Source organism: Triticum aestivum, chromosome 3B (assembly GCF_018294505.1).
Source record: "Triticum aestivum cultivar Chinese Spring chromosome 3B, IWGSC CS RefSeq v2.1, whole genome shotgun sequence".
In the NCBI taxonomy this organism is placed as follows: Eukaryota; Viridiplantae; Streptophyta; class Magnoliopsida; order Poales; family Poaceae; genus Triticum; species Triticum aestivum.
In genome coordinates, this window is record NC_057801.1 from 778,461,167 (window position 1) to 778,468,624 (window position 7,458).

Here is a 7,458-nt window from a genome sequence, read left to right on the forward strand (position 1 = left end):
AAGACATGTTGTCCTCCACTACAGAAGTAGCAAGTTTTGCTCTTGGTGTGTGCAGCTGGTTGTTTCACGCGCTACAAAGTTCTTGATAGGAATTTGTAGCGATTCACCTGCTTTGTATGCAAATGATATCATTCCTCTATGATTTTTCCTTACTAGTACCGCCATTTTTTACTCTGCATATTACTATAGCTTTGTCTTATGTCAAACTTTGTAAACTTTGACCAAGTTTATAGAAATTTTCATTAGCATCTATAATAAATTTTTATTTACTCTGCATACAACTGTAGCTTTGTCTGGAGAAATATTAACACGGAAATAGGATAGGTGAAAGCTGCATGTCTTAATGGAAAGTTAGCCATAAGTTCAACTTTAATCAAGCCTAGTTGTAACCTTTCCGATTTATAGTTTAGAATCAGATGTTTATTTGGAAATTTATAATTCGTACAAGAAGATGCATGTGATGGTGTTGGGACACTTCTATCTTGAGATGTTAGAGCATCTCCACTACCACCCCCCACCCCCCGCCCCCGCAGGTCCCCCCAAATCCCTTTATTATCGCCCAGAAGCCCATTTTTTGGCAGGTTAGGGCCGAATTTGGTGCCGGCGGACCCAGGGCGAACCCGCGCGTGCTAGGGGGGGGGGGGGGGGGCGTTGCCCGGAGGCGTCGAGGGAAATTATTTTGGCGCGAAAACATGTGAACCCACCGAGTTAGCGACTGGGCGCCTTTGTCGTCCTCATCTCCTCGGTTTCCCGTGGGAATCATTGCGAAGGCTGCCGCCGGTCAGCCTTCCACTAATTCCTCAAGGACGACGCAGTGAAGGCGCACCGATGCGCGTCCTGCCCCCTCCCGCCACGCATACACACGGCTGCCGCCCACTCGCCGCTATAAAAGCCGCCCCTCCTGTTTAAATGAAAGATCAACTTGTATTGATTGATAGAAATAGTACAACTTATATATGTTTGGAAGAGACACATCGCACAAGACGCGATGGTCGGAACCGATGCAATGGTTAGAAGAGAGGGGAAAGAGAGACGCGTTGGTTGCCACAAGGCAACTGCATGCCGCATGACAAGGGGAGATTTCCCTCTAATTACTACAGACTGATTAATCACAACACTCCCCCTAATCTACGCTTGTCCATGTAGAATTTCATACGCTTGTCTGGGTATGATCATCATCTTCAAGATTGTCCATTGTAGCATCATCACCTCGAAAAGACCCTTCTTTAAAAATTCATCAATAGGATCCTTGATGAGAACCTGAAACAGAAACTCACAAAGAGAAAGAGTGCAATATGATGTTTTAAACATGAATAGTTCAAGGAGACGCTCCCCTGATACTTGCAAGTTCCGAAGTCGTCGCATACCAATTCCATGAACATATTTCTAGAATGTAGAATTTGGTAGAGACTTGGTAAATAAATCAGCAAGGTTTTCACAAGATTTAACTTGCAAGATGTTTATTCCCCCACTTTTCTAAAGTTCATGGGGGAAAAATCACTTAGGAGAAATATGCTTATTGATATTACTCTTAATGTAGCATGTTTGCATCTGTGCAACACAAGCCGCATTATCTTCATAGATAATAGTAGGTTATTCTATAGAACCAATTCCACATGACTGTTGTATGTGGTTTATCATTCTGCGAAGCCACACACATTCGTGTGATGCCTCAAATAATGAAATAATTTCAGAATGATTAGTAGATGTTGCCACTAGAGTCTGTTTAGAAGACTTCCATGATATAGTAGTTCCACCATGTAGGAACACAAAACCGGACTGTGATCTGGCATTATGGGGATCTGATAAATATCCAGCATCGGCGTATCCAATCATATTAGAGTCCTGATTGCTCTGGAACTAGAAAAGTAGGCCAAGATCCTTTGTGCCTTGGAGATACCGAAAGATATTCTTAACTCCAGACCAATAGCATTTGGTGGGAGCTGCGCTATGTCTAGCAAGTAGATTCACTGCAAATGCGAGGTCAGGTCTGGTGCAATTTGCAAGATATGTGAGCGCTCCAACGGCACTGAGATATGGAACCTCAGGTCCCAATATTTCTTCTCCATCGTCCCTTGGCTTGAACGGATCTTTCTTTACGTATAGAGAGCGAACCACCATGGGAGTTTTAGATGGGTAGGATTTTTCCATATTGAATTTCTCCAATATTTTCTGGATATAAGCAGCTTGGTGTACCATGATTCCCGAGGGAAGGTGCTCAAATTGAATACCTAAGCAAAATTTGGTTTTACCCAAATCCTTCATCTCAAATTCTATCTTTAGATGATTGCGTGCTTCATCAATATCTTGTGTGTTGCCAATGATGTTGAGGTCATCAACATACACTGAAATGATGCAAATTCTATAGAAGACTTTTTGATAAAGACACATGGACAATCACTACTATTGGAGTAGCCTTTTTGTATAAGGAACTCACTAAGCCGGTTGTACCACATCCGTCCCGACTGTCTTAAGCCATATATTGACTTATTCAGTTTTACACAAGACATGTTGCATTTTGCGCTTGTATTTGGGATATAGATTCCATCAGGAACCTTCATATACATGTCCGAATCTAGTGACCCATAAAGATATGCGGTCACGACGTCCATCAACTACATAGATAGACGGTTTTGCACTGCCAAAGATATAAGGTATCGGAAAGTGGTTCCACTCATTACAGGAGAATATGTTTCATTGGAATCAATGTCGGGTCTTTGCGTGGACCCTTGTGCTACGAGCCTTGCTTTGTATCTCACCACCTCATTGTTCTCATTCCGTTTCCGTAGAAAAACCAATTTATATCCGACAGGGAAAACATTGGGAGGTCTCGGTATTGCTTTAGTGAATACCTTTCTTTTGTTAAGCGAGGCAATTTCTACTTGTATTGCGTCCTTCCATTTAGGCCAGTCAAAGCACTTTTGGCACTCAATGATAGTCTTTGGATCATGATCAGTCAGAAGGATATCTGCAATTTTTTGAGTAAAATAAATGTCGACAGTCATAGACTTACGATCGAAAGATTCTCCAGAATCAATATAGTTGATGGAAATTTCCTGCACCCCTAGTGACTCTTCATGATTTCCCAATACGCATGAGTCTGGGTGTTCCGATGGCCCAGCCAGTGTGTGCAAACTAAAGCTAGGCTGTGGAGGTTGCCCTTCCACTGGGTGTATACTACCCATAAGGTGTTTGTCAATGTTGAGCTGACTTGCATTTTCTGACTCCGAGGTTTTTCTCCTCGTTTTCCTTTGTTGCTTGCTGGAAGCTTGTTTCAGGTTAGAGGTTGTAGGACTCCCCCTCTTTTTAGGAATAGGGAGTTGAGTGGTTTTTATTGGTACCTCCAATCTATAGGACTTTGTAACACCTTTTAGATCAGTAAATGAATCTGGCAAGTTATTTGCAAGATGATGCACATTAATGATTTTTGAACTTGGACTTCGGTCTCTTGGGTACGTGGATCAGAGGACGAAATGGCTTGAGCATTCCATTCAATTTCCGGGCATTCTTTCTGGTACTTAAAATCTCCCCTAGTGCCGGAAAGTGTTCCTCGTTAAATATACAATAGCATGACGGGCTGTGAACAAGTCCCCAGTAAGGGTTTCTAGGTACTTAATAATCGACGATGATTTATACCCCACATAGATCCCCAGTTTCCTATGTGGGCCCATGGATGTCCACTGTGGTGGTGAGATCGGGATGCATGCAGAACATCCGAACTTACGCAGAAGGGAAATGCTAGGAGGATTTCCACATACCAATTGTAGAGGGGAAGTACTGTTATATGCATTAGGCCTCAATTGTATCAAGTCAGCAGCATGTAGAACCGCATGACCCCAACAAGAGGTTGGCAAGTTGCAATTCAATAACAAAGGTCTTGCAATGAGTTTGATCCTCTTAATCAATGATTCAGCCAAACCATTTTGTGTGTGAACATATGGAACAAAGTGTTGAACTTCAATCCCCAGGGCCATGCAATAATCATTGAAAGCACGTGAGGAGAATTCTGCAGCATTGTCCATGCGAATTGTCTTAATTCGACTTTCAGGATCATGGGCTTGTAACTTAATAACTTGCCTCACTATCTTGGCAAATGCATGGTTTCGCGTGGATAGAAGACACACGTGTGACCATCGTGTAGATGCATCAATTAAGACCATGAAATATCGGAAAGGTCCAGATAATGATTGGATGGGACCACAAATGTCTCCTTGAATACGTTCAAGAAACTGAAGTGGTTCGGCTTATATTTTGAGGTGAGAGGGCCTCAAAATTAACTTTCCCGTGGCACAAGATGTGCACACAAAGTTTGAAGATTGAGGAAATTTTGACTCAAGAAAATTATGACCAATGGAATTGCTAGTAATTTTTGTCATCGTCCCGATCCCGGGATGGCCTAGGCCATCATGCCAGGTTTGAAATGCGTCAATATTTTGAAAAATTAATTTGTATGCAACATGTTCTACGGGTTTGATGTACGTATAGTACAAACCAGACAATAGAGAAGGAAGTTTTTCATGTACCTGCTTGCCATATCGGTGATCTTTGGTGAAGAGTAGATACACCTCTTTGTTGTCTTCATGGGTTTCAATGTGAAAGCCATTTTTACGGATATCTCGATAACTGATCAGGGTACGTGATGAGTCGGGATACAACAAAGCATCCTCAATTGTCCCTTGTGTACCGCGTGGGAGGCCCAAAAACCACGTGGAGTGGGAGCGGTCAGCCGGCCTTTATACGGCTGTTTGTTGGGGATCGAGGGATCCCAATCCTCCCGACCAACTCCTATGTGCCGCCACCCCACACCTCATTGCTGCTGGTCATGGAGTGCTCGCCGACGTACCCCCTTCTTCCTCGGACGGGGAGATATGTAGACGACACCGACAGGGACGCCGTTCGGCAAATCGGAGGCAAGGCCGGAGTGGCGACCTGGGCGACGGTCGATGGCAGCGATAGCGCGACCAAAGAGGCGGCAACGACCCTCCATGCTCGCGGAGTCCAAGACGCGTGGTCGGGTGGCTGTACGCGGAGATGGCAGCGCCTCGTCCGAGACGGCGTCGTCGGCGCGCAAAGGCTCGGCGACGACGCGACTCGGGCCAGTGTCCTCATCGGCAGGCGGCGCCACCAGCGTCGGCCCGACGCCTTGGGTCATCACTATAGCGCCATTGGGGAACGACACAAAGACGAAGAACCCCGACTCATCAGCCGGCGCCGGAGGCGGAGGCGGAATATGAAGGGGAGCCGCGAGCGCAGGCTCAGGGATGCCATCTCCTGCGCGTGCGGGGCCGGCCACCACGTGGTCGCCGCGAGCAGCGGCGCGATGGCCGCGTCCAGGGGCGCGGAGGCCACGTCCAGCGGCATGGTGTCCTTGTCCAGCGCCACGGCGTCAAAAACGGCGGAGGCGGTGCATGGCCCGGCGAAGTCGACGACGCCCACCTACTCCATGATGGCGACGGGCGGCGAAACGGCAATGGCGACCATCCTGCCGGATGAGGCTGAGGAAGAAAGAAGCAAGGTTAGGCATCTCACCGTCGGCGAGGCCTCTCCGTGCTCTCGGCAGAGCGTGCTGATAATGTGTTTAAATGAAAGATCAACTTGTATTGATTGATAGAAATAGTACAACTTATATATGTTTGGAAGAGACACATCGAACAATACATGATGGTCGGAACCGATGCAACGGTTAGAAGAGAGGGGAAAGAGAGACGCATTGGTTGCCACAAGGCAACTGCATGCCGCAGGACAATGGGAGATTTTGTTAGAGTTGTGTCGTATATTATTATACAAGTTAGGTTACAGTTAGACTTGGAGTCGTACGGTGTGTAGACAGGATATGGAGTCGTGTCCAAGTAGGACACTTGTATCCTAGACCTCTCATATATAGTGGGGGTAGACACACGATGTAACCAATGCCAACATAATAGCACGGGCACGCGGGGGAGCCGGCGGTGTGTGCCGGCGCCCGGGCGGCCGGGGTGCGGTATTGTAGCGGTGTCATGGGAAGGAGCGCCCGTAGTAGGGCCCGGGGACGTAGCCATATCGGTGAACCTCGTTAACAAATCTCGGTGTCGTGCTCGTGTGATTGATTGGTTCTCGGTAGATCAACGGAGCGCCTCAGATTTATTCTAATAAGTGGTATCATGAGCAAGGTTCGATTTGGTTGCGTCATGGAGCTTCGGTGACGACATGCGAAAGAATTAATGGTTGAAGCCTAGGTTGATCGACGGGAGAAAATTCCTTCGGCCTAAGTCGTGGAGCACGTAAGTCGTGGAGCACGGAAGCTATCGACGAGATCGAAAGTAAGCAATCAGAATCATGCAAGCGGCAGGCGGGACTTGCGGCGATCGATCGGTGGATCGACGGGCAAGCATACAACCGAGCCGCATGCGCACGTGGCAGCGCGAGGCGTTGGTGCAAGTCTAGATCGATCGGAATCAGCAGCGGTGGAGCGTCCAGGCAGCGGAGTCTTGGCGAGATCATCGATCGAGTCGATCGAGATCGGTTCGGTACGAGCTGTGCAGACGTGAGCGCAGGTGGGCTGAAGCCCAGGCGGGGCCAGCGTGGTCAAGACGTGGACTGGACCATATGGGTCAGCGCTGGCAGGCCAAGGTGGAGCTGGCCGAACGATGCAAGTTGAAACGTGGAGGCGCTTGCGTACAGGTGCATGACATTTGTTTATAAAAAAAAAAGCTACGCAACGGAGACCGGTGCTATCCATCGGAAGAAGAGATAGGAAAAGCTAGAACTACAGCCTACAGGAACACAGAACACATGTGGAGTGGGGAGTTTATTCCATTGATCTTCACGTATAAGTGTATAAAGGAAGGCTCATGTGGTGGACTTTTGGCTCTATTTCTTTGTAAACAGGTTGTGTATGTGGATGGTAGCGTGATGGTCTGTGGTGCAGGTGGCGAGGTTGGCGACGTGCGTATAAGGCTCCGAGGAGGCTGGAATGCGTCGTGGCAGGATCATGCATACACAAGACGTCAAGCAATGCACGGATGTGCGGGTGAAGACGATGCAGGATGGAGCATGGTTGCAGTCGGACATACATGGCTGGGTCGGACTGGATTGTCTGATGGACTGACGTGGATGTTGGTCAAAGCAGAAGATGGCGGTGATTTCAGCGACGACGACATAGGAGCGTGATGCTGATGGTGGCCGACTTCTGGGGCGTGGAAACACGTGGTGCAGGCTTGAGGGCTTGTGCGGCTTCGGCAGACTATTGCACAAGGTTGATTCAAGACGGTGCACATGAGAGCTTGGAGTCGACAGGGCGCGGGAGGGTGGCACGTACAACCACCAAGATTCATGTTGAAGGTGGAGCTGGAGTCTAACAGATGACTACACTCTGTGCTGATGGAGGGGCTACGACGTAAGTTAACGGAGAGTCGAAGCCTATTTCAGCGGGTAAAGCGAGAGACACGTGGATCGGACTGGGCGCCATTGGTCTGATGG